Below are 24108 nucleotides of genomic sequence, written 5' to 3'. Positions count from 1 at the left end.
TAAGCTTTTCCCAGGAGATGCAACTGAAACATACATCTGAACAAACATAGCTTTGTCTTCGCTGACATCTGAATCTATTTCTGTCTTTCTTATCACATTTGAAATCCAAAGGATTGCATTTCTAATCCTGGTGCATTCAGCTCCACGCAGTCAACGCAGTGGATGGGGGCACATTTTCCCCACACGCAAACTTTTCTTTAGGTTAATTGTCTTTTAAGACGCAGCTGGGCTGATGTCACAGGAAACAGAATGGCAGCTCTTTGCTGAGCTACGGAGTTGCTAGATTTAAAGGCATAGATGAAAATTAGAGATGACGTAGAGGGTTTTGAGGTTGAAATGGCAAATATAGAAAATTAATGTGCGCATTCTTACATTCCCATTTTAAGAAATATTCAATTTCTTATCTTTAATTAGAAGAACTGAGAAAGGCTTTCCATCAAAGATCGAATGAAGAATGAATAGAATTTATTAAGTGAAGAAGATGAAGTACAAAATAGAGGCAATTCAATCAGGATGTGCAAAGGTGCAAAAGAATGAAATATCATGGTGAGTGAAAAGGAAATAGAAATTGCTTAGGTGGCTGAGAGAGCAGGAAAAAAGCAGACTTGGGGCTGCCAGGGAGCTGGGACTTAATCCAATGGATCTGGGGTCCAATCACCTTTCAAGGGAGGGTTTGCTTCAGAGTCACCAAGAGGGATTTGAAAAAAAAACAAAGAACTTGTCTTTTCTGGGCAGCACACCTGGCAATTCAGATTCAGTAGGTGTGGGATTGGGGCCCAGAAACATTTGTTTTTGGAAAGTCCTTTCTTTGTTCCAGTTCAAGATGGCAGGCTGAGCACAAGACTTTGCCTCCCTTCTCCTCTTCCTCCCCAAACCCCGTTGAAATTATAGTAGAGAAGGACCAAGATGAGTGACCTACAACAGAAAGGAGAACCGCAAAATGGCAAAGGGGCTGGATCTAGTAATCTACTGCTTAAAGTTGGAAAGAGGATAGAAGCAGACGGAAAATAAAACCCAGCGGAGGGAGTCATGGCCCTCCACCATGGGAGAAGGCTGTTGGAAAAGCCACAATTTCTGGCACAGCTGCAGAGAGTCTTCAAAATTGGTGTAAGCAGGAGTGCGTAATGAATAATGTCACAAAAAAGAAGATGATGAGAGGAGTGTCTAGAGAACAGTTGAAGCCTCACTTCCAACTCATGAAGAATAACTGGCAGCCCAGCCTTTAATGATGTGGAATAGATACTCTCTGAAAGAAAAGCATTCGAGAAATCCAAGAGATGCTATTTCTAGTCTGATGAGCTTCTCCCCAGCTGGGAGCATGGGACCAGCCCAGGAAGAGAAACCCTCCCTACATTTTCCTTGGGAGCTTTGAGAATACCCCCACCTCTTGACAAGTACCCCAGACTCACGGACCTCACCAGGGACCGAGAAGAGAGCACGGAAGGAGATGAGATAGGAGCCGGTGTTCATACACAGCTGCTGCATCCCACCCACGGGGCACCAACGATACATGCTCTTTATGGTCATTTCTATTAACTTATTAGGATGGAACAAAGACTTTAATATAGAGCCCCCAAAACAACACAGCTGGGTCTGTGGGTGTCCATTCAAACAGCGGCAGTGGGGTTAGAATTTTCCCTTTAAATTATATCTCTCCGGAGAGGAGGCGTTCTCTGGCAGGTAGAGTGGCAAAAAAGAAACAAAATTCCCATGTGCAATTATCTTTTATTATCCTTGTTTGTTCACTGGAGAAGGGAAGAAACCAGCATTTGCAGGCTGGATTCGTGCCAGAAGAATCCAGCACTAGATCTGGTTCCAAAGGGTAGGGGTGGCCGGGAGTCCAGAGTTCAATGTTCTAAGGGGATCCTATCTGTTCTGTGAAGCTCAGTGTTGAGAGAATCCAGACCAACGCAAGTTTTGGGAACTGGTGTGAAATAGTCCTCAGTCACTAGCTAGAAAGGGTGTCACTCCTTGGGAGAGCCTACTGACAGGAGCACCAAGTGTTTGCAGGGCTCCATCCAAATGGGCTGAGATGCACCCATTGCAACAGGAGGACCATAGAGAAAGCAGCGGACCAGGCAGAAGCCCAGTCATCTGAACTGGACAAATGTAATGTGCACGATGCAGATGCCTCAGGAAGCAAGCTCCAGATCTGTACGCACAGGCTGCTTGGGATTCCCACCAGTTAGGACCACCATCCCATACTGGACCCCGCTAGACTGTGGGTTCCAACCTGAAAAACTGGTCCTGCTTTGGACAGAATGGGTTCGAAAAATCTCACCGAGCCCACAGTTGGAAAGTCCTCTGTGATTTCAGATGAGAGAGCTGAAGAAAGGAGAGAACTCTTGTTCTCTAGTATTGAGAAATTAAGTAGCTTTTTTGGGGCAGAAGCCTTTAATTTTTTCTGGAAAATAAAAATGTTTAATGCAATGGTATTTAATGTCCTTCTCTCTCCAGTGAGGTTTTGTGGCTGATTTTCACACCATGGCTCCCTGTGACCTTTGGGTTCTTTCTCCCCAACACTCACACCCAGCCAGCCTTCGCCCAAGTCCCATGGATGCTCACACATTTGGTGGGAGTGAGGAGAGCTTGGGAGGCGGGTGGAGAGTTAAATGACCCCTTTGCACGGGTCTCTAGTGAGTTTAATTCTGGTAGCTTCTGACCTCCTCTCCAGCTTTTCAAGAATCATCTCCTGCTCACAAACTTGGCTTTGTTCACCAATGAATAAGGCACTTTTCAGTCTACCATCCCTGTAGGAAACCAAAACAGCCCGGGGCCGGGGACAGACTAGTACAACATTTGCACAATCTCCACCCACCCCCATCTGTCCACAATGGCCCATTGAAAACCTGTCTTGGATTACCAGCTCCAGGCTTGGGCGGTCCAATCAAGAGAACCGGTTGTTGTAAAGACTCCTTTCTCCATTTAGATGTGTGATGGCATTCCACATAGATATGTTTTTGTTTTTGCATTTCGATATTCATTTTCTGTCTCTGGCGTGACTCCCCAAGAGACTTGCACAAATTCTGCCTTTGGACACTCCGCTTTTGAACCACCAGGCACACAGGTATTAGTTTTAATGTCTGTTTGCACAAGTCAGCCCTAAAGTTTAAAATACAATGGAATTTCTCCACGTGGTAGGATTGCAGTTGTAAAGTGGCCCTTTTATGAATTCCAGGAAAATAACAGAATCTTCGCTTCCTTGCTGAGGATGCCGCAGTCGCGGCTGCTACCTTGGTTACAGCACCGTGAGACCTCGACAAGCTGTTAATTTGAATGGAGAGTTTACATTTTATTTACAGAAGGCAAACCTAGGTATGATGTCCGCTAACCACAGGAGAGCTGAACTCAGTGAGTTACCTGCTTGGCACTAAATGTGCTCCAGGTGAATAGTTCTCAGTCTGCTTAGAGCAACGATGCAAATGATAAGAGCTTGTGGTGCGTGAAATAAATTGGACCCTGGATCTCTCCATCACCTCAAGCAGAGACTGGTTAATCAATTCTATAGAGAGATGCCCACCTCCTCTAGGCCTGGGAAGGGGGTCAGTTTGTAGGGAGCGCCTGCACATGTCCGCGGGTTGCTGAGCGCACCAGCAGATGGACACCTATGCACTTCTCCTGGTCAGAAGCCACAGGCCCAGGGCCCATATCTGTGGTGTCAGGAGCTTCTGGACAATTCCTGAACCGTGTGTGGGATTGCTGCCGACGTTCTCCTCCTCTCAACTGTTCACCTGTTGAGAGCTTGGAGGGGTGAAAATGTCACAAGATGTATTCATGTACCTGCACATAGACACTTGAATCAGAAATTAGCCATTGTAATGGCAGAGAGAGATGGTAAAGGCAAATAAATAAAACAGTGATGGGGCAGGCAGGCTGAACAATAGCAAACTGCAGAGGAAGGAAAGCCAGAAACCAGGGGTCAGCTGGTAGGTTGGAAGCCAGAAGACCATATCAATAAAGACATTGATGCCGAGACATCGGAGTAAATAAGCAGAAGATACAAAAGGGGATGGTAGTTTTAAAATTATCGGCACGTCCTTTGACTCACCTCCCACAGGAGGTGGAGTCTAATTCCCTCTCTTTGAATATGGACCAGCCTCTGTAGCAGAAGTGACACTCTGTGACTCCCGTGGCTGGGTTTCTGCCTGGCGCTCTCTCTGGAGACACATCTTTGGAGCCCTGAGCCACTGGACAAGAAATTGGCCACCGTGAAACCACTGTGCTAGAGAGACCACACAGAGGTAGGTCTGCCTGGGTAGCCGCCCATATGCCCCAGATCAAAATAACATCAGTTATTTCGACATTTACCGGAACTACAGGAAGAGCAATTGGAATTTCCTCGGTACCCACCAACTCCAGCTGGCTAGGGAGGAGGCCATCGTCTCTCTGCAACAATGGTTCTCAGCCTTTTTGTGTCCTTGACACCCTTCTGGTTACTGGCGGCATGCTGGAAGGGATTAAATTGTATCGGTGATCAGCACTGTGTTCCCCTGGTCACCCTTCAGCACTGTATTGTTCTCTGAGCACATTGTCCACTGCCCTGCATGTTTGTAACAGTGGCTTTAAAAGTTAATTGACAATGACCCACAGTAAGAAGTTTATCTCGCATCACATCCCAGTACCCTCGTGCATATAGTTTATAACTATGTGCATGACAGAAACAAAAGTCTTATAGCAGTTACATAAGAGCACTCCGATATTTTTTTTTTCTGCTTTTTATCTCCTCAAACCCCCCCTGTACACGGTTGTATATCTGAGTTGCATGTCCTTCTAGTTGTGGGTGTTTGTTTTTAATAATGCCAGTCACAACCTGCTAAATTCATTTCATGACCCACTGGAGTCATTTTTTTGTGCATTAAAAAATACCCGGTATTTTATACCTTTTTTGTGTGTGTGTGTGGTGAGGAAGACTGTCGCTGAGCTAACATCTGTGCCAATCTTCCTCTATTTTATCTGTGGGACGCCACCACAGCATGGCTTGATGAGCGGTGTATACGTCCGCGCCCGGGATCTGAACCTGAGAACCGAACCCCGGGCCACTGAATTGGAGCATGTGAACTTAACCACTATGCCACCAGGCCAGCTCCTCTATTTTACGCTTTTAAAGCAAAATTTATTGCATGTCATGTAAACACATGATTAGTATTCTATCTAGTGTTTCTCAAATTTTTTCAACCATGACTCCTAGTAAAAAACACATTTTACACCACGACCCGTTGTACACAGATAAAAGTTTCACAAAGCCACATCTCCCTTCTAGATGGATGCACTCTGGTATTTGCTTTTTTAGTTCACTTTTTGAGTGGCTAGAACTGAGTAGATTGATGTCATCATCCACAGGTTGAAAAATACTACTCTAATATTACTGGAAGAGTCCGTCCGTTCACTGTTGCCCCTGAAAGGCACATTCATAATTGCATGTCCCCTCGGTTGTAATGAAAACTTCCTTCACACATTGATCAAGATGTGGCATCCTGACCTTGCAGGGCAAACCAGGGCTACAGGAAAAGGACAAAAGCATCCACAGACGTGAACACTGACTGGCCGTCTACACCAGCACGTACACACATGTGCACCTGCAAAGCTTGAGGTCGGCACAGCAGGTAAGTGCGTGCTAGCGATGTGGTCACTTGAAGACGTGGTCACTATATCTGCACTAACCACTTTAGTCTCTGCTTCCTGCACACCCTTGGGTCCCCTGCATTGTACGTAGGAGAACGTTTAATGGAAGTCATTTATTCTGCACTGTCTGTAAAAATGCATTTCCCCAAGCGAGTTACTTCATAGCTCCATCTTGCTATAGCACAGCAAGTACTCATCATTTTCATAAGCACTGATCCTACATCCATGCCTTACCACTAGATCTGTCTTGCCCAGTAGTTTTAAAAGTGAAATGTTTTGGCTTCTTTTTTTCCATTGCAAGAAACTCTGACTCTATGTTTTCATGACTGCTTTTCTCAAAAACATATGATTTTCACCTGAACCCAAGGGCTATATTCCCCTAACTTCCCGATTGCTTCTTGCGCTCCAGCATGAGAGTGGAAATCTGATGTAAGTCCAATGACTAAGACCTGTCAACAAAGGATGGACCTTCCTTAAGGATTTTGAGAGTCAATGTGCCATGCAAGCATAGCTAGGACAGAAGTTGGTATTTATAATACCCTCTGCCTCTGGAGAAGATTCAGCCCAAGGACCACCCATTGTTGGTTAAGAGGGGTGCTAAGTAGGAGGTTGCAAATTGGAGAAGCAGAGAGGGTGAAATTGTTCTACTAAGAAAAGGAATATGAAGAAGGGGAGAGCATGACCCGGGAAGGGGGCGAAAGCTGAAACCGCACCAGGAAGGTTGCTCAAAAGAGGACTCGTGGGAGGAAAACTACTCGAAGGGAAGGCAGGCAGAGAATTGCTTCAGGTCACTTCAGGGAGTTTTCCTGTGCAACACATCCTTTGTTCTAATTTCTCATGAAAGCATCAGTAAAATCAACACTGCTTGTCTCCATTTGTAGGACCGGATTTGGCGTGTGGGTGGGAAAGCCCTGAGCCTGGCACGGAGTCAAAGGGAAGCCTTCTCACATGTGGGTTTTCGAGAAGATGGCTTTTCAGTGGTAGATGGCAAACCAAAATCAAACAATGAAATAGGACAGAATTCCAGTCCACCTGGTGCGGGGAAAGGAGAAGATGCAGCAGGACAATGGATGTACATATGTTCTCTCTTTTCTTTTTCCGAAGAGATCCCCCTTGGAATATTTTTGGACAAATGTTCAGGTGTCACGGTCCCTCTGTGGGAGAGACCTTCGAAAGCCCGTTTTTCTCCACTCCAGCAAGCAAACGACTTTAGGAAGAAGGGGAAGGAGGCAGGCTGGAGAGAGGAAGGGAAGGGAGTGTAGACAACCTGTCAGCGAAATGCATCATCTTAGCTTGCATTTGGTGTGAATACGTACGTTAATGCCCATCTGCCGAGAAAATCCACCAGAGATTTTTGGTGTTTCCATGTGATGATAGGACCCATGTTTCCATTTCCTCCCAGCTGCCGGGAAGGGGCCCCGCTTCTAAGAGAAAAAAAAATCAATGACGTCCCTTCGTTGCCTGGTGAACTAGCTCTAATTTCTAGAGCTGAGGATAAAAATCACACCTCTGAGCACCAGGCCTTGGAGTGCACACCTGTGCATGAAATAGCCTCCTAAATGGGGTATTAGCGGTCTCACGCAATTCCCTCTGCTGCCGTTGAGTGACTAAACATCCTTGACAAAATCACTTCCTTTCCTACCGTCACACTTTCTCCAACCAAGAAGATAATCTCCTTCCCTCCTTTCTGGAGGAAAAATCAGCAGCCTTCTTCGCTGAAGTTAACCCTTTCACATCTTCCCTGGACACCTTCGCTTTATCTTGACAAAACTCATGGTCTGTTTCATTTCCTGATTCTTGTTCTCCGGAAACTCTTAGCATCACTTGATGCTCTCAGACTCTCTTCACGGGATGTCTAGGTACCTGTCCTGACTTTCCTCCACCTGTTTGACTGACCAGTTCTCTGTTTTCTTTGCTGGTTCCTTTTCCTCTTCTTGACCACAGACTTTGGGTATCCCCAAAAGCTTTATCCTTGACTTCTCTCTTCTTTTCCCTGAATTCTTACCCTTTCTCCTACCATTGGTCTACGTATCACCTCTAACTGGAAAGCACTCAAATTCTTAACTCCAGGCCTAAGATGTCATCACCATATGCCAATCAGCTGTAAGGGCTTTTTCATTCAATTGTTCCACAGTCACCGCAAACTTAATATGTCTCATGCATAACCACAAATACCTCCAAACTGCAAATAAGTCACTCTTCCCTTCGTCTCTATCCCATAATCACATCTCTTTTCCTCTCCTAATCACGTGCTGCCAGAAATCACCAAACCCTGTGCGTCTTGGTTTAACTTGCCCACCACTCTTGGCATCCATTCTTCTCTCCCACTGTGACCTCAGTCTTCTGCTCCATCTCTCTGTCAGATAAACCATCCTAAAACTGTCTCCCATTAAATAGCAAGTCTGATGGAGAAAGGACCTCTGGACTAAGTGGGTGTGCTGGTCACAGTAGTGTTGGCAGGGAACAGCATCTTTAAAGAAGAGAAGGGGGCAGGCTAAATCCCATGGCCCCCAGCAAGAAAGATGAAGAATACAGGAGCTCATCACCCAGACCCGTGACCAGTCCAGGCGGAGGAGAGCTCTGCCTCCTTCCCTACCCAATTCCTTTCTCTTGAAAGTGCTCTTTTGGTCCATTAAGATCCTCCCTGTACTTTAGAGCCAAAGCCAGTGCTCCTTCTCCTTTGTGAATTCTTTCCCTACTATGTCAGTTCCTTCTGCAACCCCTTTAGCATCTCCTTGATGTGATCAAATTTTGCCTGACATTGACGTTTAACTGTTTCAGTTGAGTATGTCTTAGATCACCTTTCCTCCAGGCATGAGGAAGAATTTCCTCTGCTGTGTTCTAGAAAAATTTTAAGGTGGCATGACTGAATTATCAATGATTGGAGGAAAGGAATCATAGCTTATAATGCCCTTGTGGTCTCAGTGCTCTGACAAAGAACCATGCATACAGTAGGCAATTAAAGACATTTATTTATTGAACAGCTACTTTGTTCCAGACACCAGTCTACATAACGACATACAATGAACAAAAGAGACCAAATTCCTACCCTAACAGAGTTAATTTTTCAATGAGATGAGGAGGAATAGAAGGAGAGTGGCAGAGAAGGATCATAATATATTATAAAATACTATTTTATATATTTTAATGCACATTTCTAATTATTGTAAATTATTATAAAATATATAAGTAAAGAATTAGCAGGAGCTAATTATATGGTCTGTTAGAAGTTGATAAATGCTGTAGAGACAGATAAAGCATGGAAGGGAGATAGAGAGTACAAGCCACAGGGGCAGGGAGCAATTTTAAATCAGGTCCTCAGGGAAGGCCTCTTTAAAAAGGTAACATCTGAGCAATTTCTTGAAGGAGGTAAGGAAATGTGGCTCTTTGGGTGAGGAGCATTCTCAGCACTGAGAATAGCAAGTGCAAAGACCCTGAGGCACGACCGTGTCTGGAATATTGTAAAAAGTGCAAACAAGTCACTTAGACTGGGGCAGAGTGAGAGAAGGGAGGGTGATAAGAGCTGAGGTCTGAGATGGAACTGGGTTCAGAACATGTAGAGCCTTGCTGGACATTGTAAGAACGTCAGGTCTTATTCTGAGTGAGATCGAAATTACTGGAAGGTTTTTCATTGGTGTAGTAACTTCTTTGGATCACTCTGGCTGCTGTCAGATTAAACAATATGGTGGCAAGGGTGGAAGCTTGGAGATTAGATAAAAGAAACTGTGACCCAAGAGAATGGTGGAAGTGGCTTTGACCAAGGTGGCGGAGATCAGAAAGGGTCTCATTCTGGAAATATCTTGAAGGCAAAACCAATAGATTTTGTGGATTGATTATGGAATAGGAAAAAAAGAACAGATTCAAGGATGATTCCAGGGGTTTTGACCTGGGCAAATGGAAGAACAGAATAGCAGTTAACTGGGTCAGGGAAGACCGTAGGATACTTGAGGGGAACGACTGATGTTTAGTTAAGGTTCTCCAGAGAAACAGAACCAATAGGATGTGTGTATACATAGAAAGAGATTTATTTAGAGGAATTCGCTCACACGATTATGGAAGCTGAGAAGTCCAAAATCTGCAGGGTAGGTCAGCAGGCTGAAGACCAGAGAAGAGCCAATGCTGCAGTTCAAGTGTGAAGGCCATCTGCTGCCAAATTCCCTCTTGCTTGGGGGAGGGTCCATCTTTTCTTCTAGTCAGGAGTTCAACTGATTGGATGAGGCCACCCACATTACGGAGGGCAATCTGCTTTATTCAAAGTCCACTGATTTAAATGTTAATCTCATCCAAAAACATCCTCAGAAACATCCAGAATAATGTTTGACCACATATCTGGGCACCGTGGCCCAGCCAAGCTGATATTTAAAATTAACCACAATTGTGACTCCAGCTTCCGAAATGTTAAGTTTGAGATGCCCATTGAATATACGTGGAGATGTTGAGTAGTAAGTTGGGTAGAGGAGTGTTGAGGGCAAAGAGGAGATCAGGCTGCAGATGGAAGTTTGTGAGTCATCAATAAGTGATTTTTAAAACCAGACCTGAATGAGATCATCAAAGAAAAGGGTGATAAGGAAGAGATACAAGGACTTAGCTTGGGGTATTTCAACATTGAGAAGATTGGAAAATGACGATTAACGAGCAAAGGAGATTAAGAAGAAGCAACCAGTGAGATAAAAAGAACAAATACCTATGATAGCTACATACATTGCATAATGAGTGAATATACGCGTATCAGATACACAAGTGGGTCAATAAATGAAACAGCAATAAGTTAGAATTCAAGTATATGTTTAACAAATAGCATCCCATTTAATCATGGAATAAAGAAAAGGAAATCCACTGTGAAAAGTAACAGTCATGGTTTTATCTGAAAGGCAGTGACCCAGAGGCGAGCGCACACATTTAATAACCTGTGGAGAGAAATATCACTTGCCCTTTAGAAAAGAAAGAAAATAAAATCACGAAAGATGCAGTCACCTATCTGGAAAAGCAAGTAGGATGAGCTCATTTAAATGAACTTTATTTTCTTAGCAGAATCTACTTGCTTCTTAAAGGACCTCTAAATGTCATTTCCCCCCCAGACAAATGTGTCTTGAAAGCCCCATTTCTGCCGCTGCCTGAGCCCTGTCTGTGATAAAGCATCCACAGCGACACGCTCTCTTTTCGATCTAACACCTCCTTTCCGAAGCTTCCCTCCTTTCTTTGGCCCCAGTGGAGGGTAATAAAGCTCTGGGAATATGCTGTTAAGAGCAACCCGCTGCTTTGCTCCTAACTTTATGGGTGATAAGGAAGCATCTTCTTGTATCAGTAATTTTGATAGCGGAGACCCAGTCTCAGCAAACATTTTCCAGAAAGGGTCAGACTGTGAAGACTTTGGGCTCTGCAGGCTGCACCATCTCTGTCGCAACTCCTCAACTCTGCTGTCCCAGTGGGAAAGCAGCCGTGGATGGCGCGGAAACGAGCGGCCGTGGCTGAGTCCCCACAGAACTTGGTTCACTAAAGCGGGCGGCAGACGAGATGCAGCTCTGGGTCTGCAGTTCGCTCAACACGAGCACAGACGGTGGACCGTTCCCTCTGAGCATCGGTCACCTGCTCACCTTTGAGGACCAATTTTTACTACCATAATGAACCCACGCAATACAGGAAAAGCAAACTAGCATTTTGTTGTTGCTGCTGCTTTTATGGTGGATGTTTCTTAACTAAGAATAGCCACATTTAAATGTTAAACAAAGCAGCTGTGTTGGCAAAGGGTTATGGAACCAGTGCATCCCTCACTTCCCCAGGGCTCCTCTGAGCACATCCCAGCACAGGACTATCAAATGGTAAAATGGGAAATTACATTACCTGTTATGTAATAGCATAACCACCTGTTCAAATACATGGGTATCTCTTTTGCCTACAATATATTTTCCCCGGCGTTAATCTGAAAAGGCCGGAGGAAAAAGAAATTTGAATTTTAATGCGCTATCCTCTTTGCTTTTGTCATTAAGTTTCTAAGTACAAATCTGACTCTTCAAAGCTGCTCTCTATTTAATTTAGCCACAGTTGAACGGACCCTTCTCTTTAATGGTACCTGTAAAGGATTTCACGTATTTCTTTCCACGTCTCTTTCAAGATGCAAATTCAAAGAAAGATTTTCTGTCTATGGCAGTTTTGATATAAAGAATCCATTAGCAAACCTGAAATGTGTAAATTGCACAAGAGCCTCTAAGATGTGGCTCAAATTGTCAGGGCAGGACATCTTCTCCCAGAAGGTTAATGTAGAGAGACGGTACTTGTTTCAACAAAGCCCTGAAAATAATACCCAGGCAATCACTTCCATGATCAAAAGATGGATTGCTTTTTATTGCAGAAGTGTATTATGATATGAATGACTAAAAGACAGTTTTATTCCTCCTTTATGGCATTTTCCTTGGCAAACATAGAATTAAAAAGCATTCTGAATCTACCCTTCAGAAATGCCTGTGTTCACAACTCATTTGCTTTAACTCAGGCCAGATAGATGACAATTGTTTTCCTTACGCCTATGGGGTATTTTGCTAACATTTTGTGATAAAACCATCATCATCTTACACAATCTACACTCTGTAAGATGTGGAAAATGGGACTATGGATTCACAGATAAAATGAAGGCAATGGTTAAACTTAAAACATCATTTTGGACTACTGTTTTTCTTTGTTTCCTCCGTTAAAAAAAAAAAAAATGTCAGCCACAGCTTTATCAGTATCATAGATACTATTATCTTGAGATGCTCCCCTGGCCTGATTTTTTTTTTTTTTAAAGATTGTCACCTGAGTCAACAACCGTTGCCAATCTTCTTCTCTGTTCCACACTTCTTCTTCTCCCCAAAGACCCCCCAGTACATAGTTGTATATTCTAGTTGTAGGTCCCTCTGGTTGTGCTATGTGGGACACCGCCTCAGCATGGCCTGATGAGCAGTGCCATGTCTGTGTCCAGAATCGGAACCAGCGAAACCCTGGGCCGCCAAAGGGGAGCTCACGATCTTAACCACTCAGCCATGGGGCCGGCCCCCCTAGCCTGATTCTTAATACTTGTCAGTGGTCTGTACAGTTCCTACCTAAATGGTTTTTTCCCTAGGGGTACGATGTCTAGCTATTTGCTTTCCATGCCTTTTGTCAGAACAGTCACACTGCGGTATGACATTTGATGTAATCACGTTTTGCCTGTTGTTAGAAAATTAACACGTGGACCCTACAAGGTTATTCTCCATTCTAAGGCCAGTGAAGTGCTTGATCCAAACACTCTTTAAGAGGGCTCCCTTCACCCGAGGGGCTGACCCGGACTTGACAGAAGGGAGAAACAGGGACGACTGATGAATTAGAGTGTCCAAGGCTTTCATATATTCCATCTCCTTGAATCCTCAACACTTCACGGAAGATGCTGTTATCCCATTTTACAGAGGGGAACAATCGGGTCTCAAAAGGGCTAACTTGCCCACAGTCACACATCTTTTAATTGGAGGTTTGAGCCCATGTTTCTCCAATTTCAAATGATGGGGGGAGGGGGTAAGTTAGGTACATAAGGTTAAATTATATTTTTTTAATAATTAAGTTTGTCACTATTAAGCTACAAGGAATAAGGTCTTCAAGATTTTAAAAAAGAAAACATACACTCAGTATAGAATCCTCCTGCAGCACTGACCTGTAAGCCTCAAGGTGCATCAGATATGAAGGTATGTTCCTCCTCCTTCTTGCTCAGACTGGTGTTCCATTACCCACTGCCCGGGCTGAGACAGGTGGAAAGTTGAAGGGTGGGCTTCTCGATGAGAGCTTCAGGCTCTAGAACAATCCGACCTGCTGAGTGTCCACCTCCTACTGAAACCTAGCGTTAAGGACATGTTGACCTTGGAGATAATGTCATATTCTCCAACTCCAAGGCAGTGGGCCCCACAGAAAAAGACACTGGTGGTTACTCTTCCCTAATCATCATGGGATTTGTCAACCTTGATTCAAAGTTGATGTAGAATTTCATCCTTTTCTTTAGAAACTGGTCAGGCAGCCTCAACAAGCTGCCTCGATGACTAGCTATGCTACCCCTTGTCTTATCCAAAGGGAGCCTGCCATGTACAGTATACAGCAATTCTCATAATAGCTAACATGTCGTGGGTACTTGCCATTCGCCAGACACTGTGTTGAGTGCTTCCCACGCAGTCAGTACCTCACTGAATCTCACAGCAGCCTTATAACCAACCCAGTTTTCGGCTGTGGAAGCTGAGGCCCAGCGAGTGTGTGTAACCCATGTGTGGTCAATAATGGGGAGTCATGGGTGAGGATCTGAACCTGGGTCTCTCTGTCTCCAGAACCTGAGCTCTTAACACTCATCACATTTCTCCTCAGGGGACAGTGGGGGTGAAGGGGACACTTGTTCCCCACTCCTCATGTTTTATTATACAGAGAGGGACAGTCCACTGAGTAGCATCCTCTCCCTGTCTCTTACTTCTTTCTAAGAAAAGATTAATGGCGTATCTGTTTGAGCAGAGTTTGGGAGAAGGCACTGGGCCTTCTGGCTCAGTTCTTCCCACTTTAGGGAACCCAGTGGTCCACAGGAAGCAAAACTCTTTTCTGCTCCTCTGTGCTTGGTGAGAGGCCCAAGCTGTTCCAGCGGGAATCTGAGCAGGTGAGCTTGTTACCGCACAAAATTGGGGTTCTCTTGCCCGAAGCGCATAAAAAGCCAATTAATTACGGCATCAGCCTTTGGGAAAAGAGATCAGCTTTATTCTGCAGGATCAGTCTGCAGGGAGACGGGGGTGTGTGCCCTCAGATCTATCTCTCTGACTCAGGATTTGGGGTGAAATTTAAGAGGTTAGAGAGAACAGGCTGGCACAAGGAAACGCTGGTGGAACAGGTTTCGATCGGTGAGTTTTCTAAACGTTTATGATGAGGTGGGGAAGGAATTTTAACACCAGATGTTCCTGAATGAAGGACCCCCTCGCTTCTGATAAGAGTCTGGCTTTTCAGCTCTGGTCATGTGCCGGTCCTTTGGTTCCATGGGGAGGAGGATCTTTGGTTCCACTGTCATTTCAGGTCCAGAATTCCTCTTGTGTGCATGCTCTGGCTACATGACTTTGCAGATTTTCTGAAAGGCAATTCCTAATCACTCTATTGATAAGAGATGGGGTCCTGGTTGAACCGGTCCTGGAGGGCCCTGAGCCATAAGCTCAGAGAGTTAGCAAAACCAGCTGACGCTCTCCTCGCCTCTGTGTGAGTGGTGAAGGAGACGTTTGAATCTCCATCTGCATGACTCCTGTGACTCTGTCTAGCCCATTCCACATGAGAGTGGGGCACGATGTATTATTCACTGAGCCTCTTTTAAACCCCAGAAGCCTGTAATCTAAATGACGAGACTGTGGGTCGTCCCTGCTCCATTACTCTCCCCAGATTTCAATGCCCCCAAAGGGCAGAAATCCAAAAAAACTTCCCCTGACACAGCTTTTTCCATTTCTAACTTTGATATCTGAGCCTTTTATATTTTACCGGCTAGCATTTCTTTTTCCCACAATATGATTTACTCTTGGTGTTTTGTTGTTCTGTTTTAGAGAAGATGAATAAACCACAGAGAATTCAACTTTGGAAAGATTTTTCAGAATCCATTTCAGGGAGCACACTTTCAAAAGCCATCCCTGAATTACAACCCCTGAATAGTGCTGGACTAATATTAAAACAGAGTGGTTCCCTCCCTGTTTCTCTTTCTTTCTCTCTCCTACTGGACCAGGATAGTTTGAGCAGGGAAAGCAATAAAAATAAAGTAGCCTCAGTGGTGTGGGGGGAAAGCCCCCGGCATTGGCCAATTTCCATGGTGTAAGTTCTCCCACCATTAATTTCAAGTGACCAACTAGACGTCACTGAATACAGATAGGGAAGAGATGGTCCCCATCAGTTGTCACAAACCAGTGCAAGGTGGCTGTAGCACACGACTGGTCCTGACCATCTCCTATGACAACAGATGGCCCAATGATATCTTAGGATCACGAGTCCCATTAATTAAGCAAATTCTGTTCTTTCTATGCAGCTCTGTCTTATGGCAGTGTCATGAATCATGGAACTTTACCGTTTTGGAGACAACCACTATTTTGATATACAAGAAAGTGAAACGTTTCTCCTCTTCCACCCTTCAGAGACTCTTTATAACTATGAATTCGTAAGCCTTGCCTGTATGGAATTCAACTTATAGTTCTCTCATGAGGCTCCATCTTCTTATCAACCAGAGACGCTTTATTTCTTCTTAGAGCCAAGATTCCCGGGAGGGGACATTACACTGTAATATTATTTAATATCTTTGGGCCTCCTGTAGCCCAGTTCTCTAATTCACGTGGTTGAAGCCTCTGAGGAAGGTTCTCAGGCATTATGCAAGCTCAAGAAAAACATTTCCAACTTGTGGCACCCCCCTGCATTTCGTAGTACTCTTCAAAATCAAGAGAGATCACTGCTCTTTGAGAATTAATTATAGATTAATTATACCATATTTTTAGGCTGATTTTTTTTTGGACCAGAGGCAGTAATAAATCCCCTATTCATAGGCAGGAAATCTGGATTATGGCTCTGGTTTTACCACTAACTGGCTGTGTGGTCTTTGGCAAATTGCTGAAGTCCTCTGGGCTGTGGTTATAATAGTTGAAGAATCAAGGAGCTGGAATAGATAGTAATCCTGATGGCTACCATTTTTGGAAGACTTTGTGTGTGCCGGGTACCAAGTGACATGCTTTCTATCTATTCACTCATTTCATGATCACCACAACTCCATAAGGTAGATTATATTATTAGCTGCATTTTTTACATGGGGAAACTGAGGCTTAGAGTTTCAGAAGCATGTTCTAGGCTTCTAGAGATGAGACTCGAAACCAGACCACCTAACATCAAAATGCATTTCTTCAACCATTAGTCTCTCCTGCCTCCCCATATAGAGAGGCGCAGAGGTCCCATCTGCGTCTCAAACTCTGATGCACTGGGGTATTTACAGAAACAGAAAGCACGCAAGAATGTTGGTACTTGTAGACATACAAAGAACTAGAACTTGAAATATCTGGACTTTAGATGTTTTTAGATGATATTTAAGGTCAGAGAACGTTACTCAGCATCTCTCTACACTTCCCAGCTGGAAAATAAAAAGGTCGCTAAATACCATGTCTATTCAGAGCAAATATTTCGGAAAGATATTTTATTTGTCGACCCTCTACAAATTCCATCTAAAAAAAAAATCAGATGTCCCAGGCACCATGGTAGGCATGCATAAAACTATTTAGAACTCACAACACTCATTTTAGAGATAAATGAAGTTTGAAGAATTTAAGTCACTCTAAGTCACAGAGCAAAGAAGTAGGGGCCCATAATTGAAACCTAGCTTGTCCAAATATAGAACCCCATCTTTAACCACCGTACACTGTGCCACACCATCCAACAGAGTTACCTACATGGATAAAGTTGACAAAAAGTTTTAAACATTTATAAAATGAAGAAATGTGCAGGACAAAGAGGCAACCTGGTAGAGTGGACTCAAGTCAGAAATTTCCATTCTGCCTCCTGGTTTCCTCCCTAACTTATTGAATGACCTTGGGGAAGTCACCTACTTCCTGGGTCTCAGCCTTCCGTCTACAGCGTAACTGACCTCTGAAACTTAGTCCAGCTTCATAGTAGTCACCACTCTGGGGTTTAGTTTCCTACTGGGATAAGCTGTACCCCCTACAAGATGGATTCTCAAAGGGTAACAATTGTATAATCTATCATACCATTTTGCCAAGATTTTTGGCTAAACTCCTTCATCAACAGAGTTCTATTAGCAGCAAGGGAGTTGGCACAGTCTTTGAAGGTTTGGGGTGTCCAGCTCTCATCCTTGCTCCATTCCATATTGTAGGAGACAACAAGGGAGAGGGTAGGAAATTTCTGCAATAAGCCGCCATGAAGGGATAACATTCCACTTGGGTTTCTGCTGAATGTGTCTTGGATCGACCAGGCCAGCAATGGGGAAGGCAGGCACAGAAGCCGTGATTTTTGACTGTTTGCTAATCTAACATACTCGGAAATTATAATTCCTCTTTTTAATCTTATAAAGCATATGACCGAATGTACACACCTGGTACACATCCTGAGATCCTAATGCACGTATCACACTGTTGTATTTAGCTGTCAGCATTCTCTTGAAACTCCAGAGCTATTCTTAAATCGCTTGTGGCAGACCTAAGTGGCACAGATGACAAATCATCAGGGGAAACTTTTGATGAATGAGCAAATTAAGGAAGGAACAGATTAAGGGCAGCAGAGCTGTGAATGGAAATGCTGCACACACAGATAACGTCTCTATTAAAAACAACATGACAATATTAGTATTGCTGTCATTTTAAGACAACTAGGAGTGATCACACGTTATGGAGTTAATGACTTGTGACAAACAGGAAATTGCTCAGAAGTTGCATGAATTGACCCCAAAGAGAGGTTAGCAAGATATGACACTTAGAATGTAAAATATGGATGATGGCCTCTCAGGTTCCCGTAACATGAACTTGGTTTCCCACACATGTAGGTTCTGCTGGGAAAGGTTTTTGGGAAATGTCCCTAGGGACAGGAGTGCCCATGAACCTATATTTCGGAGGAAATCTGCAGACAATGATGCAGAATGAAGTGGCCAATAACGGTGCCTAGATATGGGAACCCTCACTGATTTCTGTGCTGCGGCTTTTTACACAAAATCACATTACAGCTTTGCCTGCAATAGACAACACTAAGACCCTACATCCAAATGTGTGAGGTGTTCTGTCACACAGGGCCCTGGGACTCTCAATTTTCTTACTTGCTAGGGATATTTTCCTCTTTTATATATCTAAAAAAATTGAAATCAAAGCACTTTCTCCTATCTCATCAGCTTACTATGCATTTATTGACTACGTAACCATCAGGGACAGAGTCAAGAAGAGACCAGGACTGCTGAGACGTGGGTGCTCACTTAACAAATTGCAAGTGTAGTTTTTTGGTGAGGAAGATTGGCCCTGAGCTAACATCTGTGCCAGTCTTCCTCTATTTTATATGTGGGGTGCTGCCACAGCGTGGCTTGATGGGTGGTGTGTAGATCCGCGCCCAGGATATGAACCCACAAACCCTGGGCCAGCGAAGTGGAGTGCGTGAACTTAACCACTACACCGCTGGGCCAGCCCTGCAAGTATCGTTTTCCTGCGTCACTCTCATTCTCTGAGAAGGATCTGACTGCCTACACCTACGAAGTGTATTTGAACACCTTTGTCCTTGGGTGAAGTGCCAGGCTTGTGGAATTCAAAAAGACTGTGACTTGATGCTCGCCTTCCTTTACTGGAAATCATGAATAGCACTGACGTAAAGTTAGGAAAACCATTAACCTTAGGAATACAAGTCAAAACAGGAACCCCATGTCATGAATGTAGTCGTTGTTCTTCCCTCACTGTGAACACGTATTGGCCCTTAAAAACCTTTTTGGTCCTTTTTATCCTCGTGTAGTTTTTAAGAAACTCTAATCTGAAAGAATCCTCTTTCACTTGTCTTCTGGTTTGAAATTTCAGACAAAATATGCATCTTTGCATATTTCGCACAGAAAAAAACTGTGTTGTGAGTGACAAAGTCACTGAAAAAGCCATTGGAAACATTAAGTCCATACAAGAGTCCCTTTGGGGCCATCAAAGTGAATTTTATTTCCCAATCAACAGGCCTTTGATCATTCGCCAACAGGCAACATTGAAACCCAGAAAATCATGTGGCGTGTACACAATGAGCAGGACTGTATGACCTAAGACTCCAGCGTGTGGCCAAATTTGAGGTCTCCCTAAGTATTTTGCAGTTCGGAGTCTGAAATCACACAGAATTGCTCTCTGCCTCAAGTGCATTACTGGCAATTCATTACTTAAATAACCTCCTCCATTTCGTGGATTACACGCCATCCAGGTTATCCACGCTGTCTAACTGCTTACCTCATCTTGATTCCATCTAATCTAAGTGTCAACATCAGTGTTCAAGAGATAGGGCTAGAGGTGTAAAGGAGAAAGACACCTGAGCCTCAGGAATTGAAGCTGGGTGGCTAAAGATGGACAAATTAGTCATTGCAAAAGAAAGTCCGTCTTCCTGATTTCACCAATGGGAGCTTTTGAATTTGTGCTCCTTGGATGGACCTCTGAGGACCCGTGGAGAAAGGGGATATTTATTTGCGAACGCCTATACCTGTCACCAAAAGCTAGGTTCTCTGCCCAGTGTGCTGTTTCTCATGAGGCACACTGGAACCAGCATCCGCCACTCTGAGGATGTCAGGACTGAGAATTGCAGCAGTGGAGGATGGCTCATCACTGCTGAGATGGGGAGTAACTTTAAATGGTTTAGAACCAGCCCCTGGACACCCCGATTCTTATGTCCTGGCAGTTATTGAGTAAAGAGACCTAGATGTCTGAGTCTCGTTAAAAACATGTGGAAATACTCGGAGGACACTTTTCCTCGTAGAATGTGACTGGCCCTCACTCGGTATGCAAAAGCCGCACAACTGAGCAGCTTGTCATTCAGCCACTGCCTTATTATAAATCTTTATTTTCTAATATACCGGACCACTCTGGATGCCTCGCTCAAAAGACCCAAGAAAAGTACCTGTGGGAGTTTGTTTCTCAGTGGCATTTGTGATGATGTCACCTTGATGCAGACACATGAGAGCAGATTAAAATAAAAAGATATAACTTGGCTAATAATTAAGTTTGGTTTGACTTCAAATCTCAGGCTTTTTCTACCATGCTTCATGGTCAAGATCAACCATCCTGTTTGTCTGTCTAGTGATTGATTATTTTAATCACAGTCTTTGACCAGTGGTCTCTAAACTTTACTGACTGTGCATTCATTAACTAAATTAAATTGAGTACAGACTACCCAAAACATGTACTTTAAAGTGTATACATAAGGTATATGTGTGTATGTGTACTTGTATGTGGATATGAAATAATATATATGTTATAGAACAAATGCAGGAATAGACATTTTGAAGGGATGAGATGAAAATAGAAATACGAGTTTTAATAAGTTCTCCCTGCGGCCCTGGGCATAGTCTTGTAAACTTCCCGGGGTGTACACACTCCACTCTGGGGACCAGTGGTCTGTCTGAACAAATCGACATGGTCTTTGAACATGTTGAAAATGCCAGTGACAGATGGATTCCCACATGATGCGGAAACCGGGCTTTTGAGAACTGAAACATTGAATTGAGTCTGCACCCCCTTTCAGATGCTTCAGAGACAGCTAAGTGTGGCAACATGGCTTTCTTCCCCTGCCATGCCTCTCCGAAGAAAAGCCCGTAATTCAGACGGGATTTAATGAAATATACAGCCCGCAACTGTATCCGGTAGCATTTTATGAGAGAAGACTCTCATTCATATAAGGTGACATGAGCTAAGAACAGTCACACAGAGCGAAGCAAAAAGAGAGCTGTAGGGCATAGCTCGTGTCCTAGGAGGGAAGATGATGCTGGTACCACGGTCGGCTGGGATAACATTTGCACAGCGTAGCACTGGACCATCAGAGGGGTCACAGCAGAAGTCAGGACCCAGGACAGGAAACCTTAATTTCTGACCAGGATTCTGCCACTGATTCGTTATGTGGAGTTTCGCCCCACTTAGCTTTATTTTGTTGTTGTTGTTTATAAACTTTAATATCTACTAAGATACTTTAAAAATTCAATGCAATGAAAAAAAGTTCAAATGTTAGACTCAACTACCTTAGCTCAGGGGTCTGGTCTAATCATTGTTTGACTCTCCTGCGGTACCTTCCACACTGCAAGTACTTGATAACTTTTTACTGAACTGATTTTATTTAATGGGATGCCAGTGTTTATCAACACTGATGGGCCACAAAGAACAGCAACACGTAAGTGTTATGTACCTGTTTTGTGCAAAGCACAGAGGAGTAAATCCAGCTGGAAGGACACAGCCAACAAGACTTGGGCAAATCAAATACCAACGCAAGCCAGGGCTGGCCCCTCGAGACGGTGAACTAGTCCCTGCACCGTGCTGTGGCTGCCTCCTGAGTCAGGCCGTGTGCAAAGGGGCTCAGGTGTGCAGGTGGATAGACAGTGCTCACCCAGGCAAACGGGTCTCTACCAAGCCGAAAGAGGACACTTCCCAAACTCATCCCACGCCTCATCCCCACTCCCTTGACCTATTCTCATTTTGCCTTCTGGGTAGGCCTTCGTGTCCATTTTAATTACACCTCACCCATGCAAATGGTAATGGTTTTTTAAAGGGCATACACCCCATTTGGTTTGTCTCTGAACCCCGCTTTCCTCTGATACCATGCTGTTGCCTCCTTCACTGCAGCAAATGCTGCTCATCTTCTTTTCTAATCAATGGCATTTGCTTGGCATATACTGGTCCCTCCATTAGTGAGAAACTGGTCACATACACAATTCAGAATTTGAGGGGAGCCCCAGTGGCCTAGTGGTTAAGTTCGGTGTGCTCAGCTTTGGCAGCCTGGGGTTCGGATCCCCGGCACAGACCTGTACCACTCATCTATTAGTGGCCATGCTGTGGTGGGGATTCACATACACACACAAAAAAGAGGAAGATTGGCAGCAGATGTTAGCTCAGGGCAAATCTTCCTCAGGAATAAAAAAAAAAAGAATTTGGTGAAGGGACTTGCCCATGTTTTCCAGAATGGTGAATTTGGGGGGAGTGAGAGGAAGGGGATTAATTGTTCTTCATTATATTATATGAAAGCCCTGATGATAAAGAAAAGATTGTTACATTGGACTGCATTACAATTAAGAAAGCGTCTGGAAGATACCAAATTCAGTACGGTTAAAACCCCACGGGATATGGAAACCAGCATAGAAAAAAATTAAAAAGTGACTTTAAAAAAATAAATGAAATTAAAATCAGAAAGCATATTCATCAAAAGACACTAAGATTGTTAACAGGCAAGCCACAGAGTGGGAAAAGACATTTGAAATACATATATCCAACCAAAGATTTGTATCCTAGGATACGTAAAGTAGTTCCTAAAAATAAATCCATAAGACAGTCATCCCAATGAAAAGATGGGCAAAAGGCTTGAACAGAAATTTTACAAAGAAGATATGCAAATAGCCAATAAGGGCATAAAAAAGGTCTTCGACATAATTAGTCATCAAGGAAATGCAAATGAAAATCACAGTGAGACACACCTGTTCGCCAGAATTGCTGCCATCAACATGACAGACAATAGAAATATTTTCGTCAGGCTGGCGGGGTGGCAAAGCGGTTAAATTCGAATGTTCCATTTCGGCAGCCCCGGGTTTGCTGGTTCGGTTCCCGGGTGTGGACATGGCACTGCTTGTCAAGCCATGCTGTGGCAGGTGTCCCACGTATAAAGTAGAGGAAGATGAGCACAGATGTTAGCTCAGGGCCAGTCTTCCTCAGCAAAAAGAGGAGGATTGGCAGCAGATGTTAGCTCAGGGTTAATCTTCCTCAAAAAAAAAAAAAAGTTTTCGTGAAAACATGGAGCCACTGGAATTTTCACACACTGCTGTGGGGTGTAAATTGGTTCAGCCCCAATGGAAATAAGATTGGCATTATCTAATAAAGCTCTATATACTTTAGGATCCAGGAATGCCACTCCTAGGGATAGAAATGTAGATTCGTGCCCCAAAAGACATGTATAAGAATGTTCTTAGAAATACCATTCCCCATAGCCCAGAGCTGAAAACAACCTAACTGTTCACCCACAGTAGAATGAGTGAATAAAGAGTAGGATAGTCATAAAAAGCACTCATAAGATCAAAAATGCACCAACTCAGGTAAATGCAACAACTTGAAAAAATCTCACAAAGTTGAAAGAAACAGCTCAGACAGAGAAGGCCACATGCTTTGGGATTCCATCTACATAAAGTTTAAAATTAAGCAAAACTATTTGATGATGACAAAAGTCAGGAGACTGTAGTTTTTTCAGTAGGGAGGAGGATGTGGCTGTGCCTTAGGCGAGGACAGAGGGGGACATTGGTGTCCTGTGAGCGCTCTACCCTCTGACCAGGGCCGTCATTACGTTGGTGCTGTTGACTTTGCGAAAATTCATCAAGCTGCCCGTGGACAATTTCTGCATTTTCCTCTGTGTGTGTGCAATATTTCAATAAAAAGTTTAACTGTTTTACAAATTGATGGAAAGCTAATTTGATAAATTAATTTGATAACGCCCTTTGATAAGTGCCTCACAGTGGCTGCTCTGTCATATTCAGAAACTGAGATATTCACCGTCTTCCCCAAAAGCTGTCAGAGATCGTTAGACATTCTCAGAAGCCAGATTCAGTGATGCCGAAATGTTTCCTAACCTGGGAAACTTACTCTTAAAACGATCTGCAACCTTAAAGATGAAAGGATAGGAGGGCTCCACGACACGAGGGCAAACGGCAGAGAGAGAAGCCTGAGCAGGCCAGTATCGCAGGAGGATAATTAATTGGTTTGGTGCTGGAAAAGCATCTTTATCTCCAGTTCCCACAGAGCTCAGCTCAGTTAT

The 24108-nt window shown here is 43.9% G+C and overlaps 1 long non-coding RNA gene across 1 annotated transcript in view; it reads left to right on the top strand.

The window, feature by feature from the left end:
- LOC139042499 (uncharacterized) overlaps window positions 1–24108 on the top strand; it is a 33593-nt gene that overhangs the window by 6757 nt on the left and 2728 nt on the right. Inside the window, exon 4 of the long non-coding RNA XR_011499269.1 lies at window positions 5487–5603. This is a non-coding gene — a long non-coding RNA (uncharacterized lncRNA). The remainder of the gene's footprint in view (window positions 1–5486; window positions 5604–24108) is intronic.

Source organism: Equus asinus, chromosome 29, assembly GCF_041296235.1.
Source record: "Equus asinus isolate D_3611 breed Donkey chromosome 29, EquAss-T2T_v2, whole genome shotgun sequence".
Lineage (NCBI taxonomy): Eukaryota > Metazoa > Chordata > Mammalia > Perissodactyla > Equidae > Equus > Equus asinus.
Note: the sequence above shows the minus strand (reverse complement) of the source record. Positions and strands in the feature narration are given on the sequence as shown.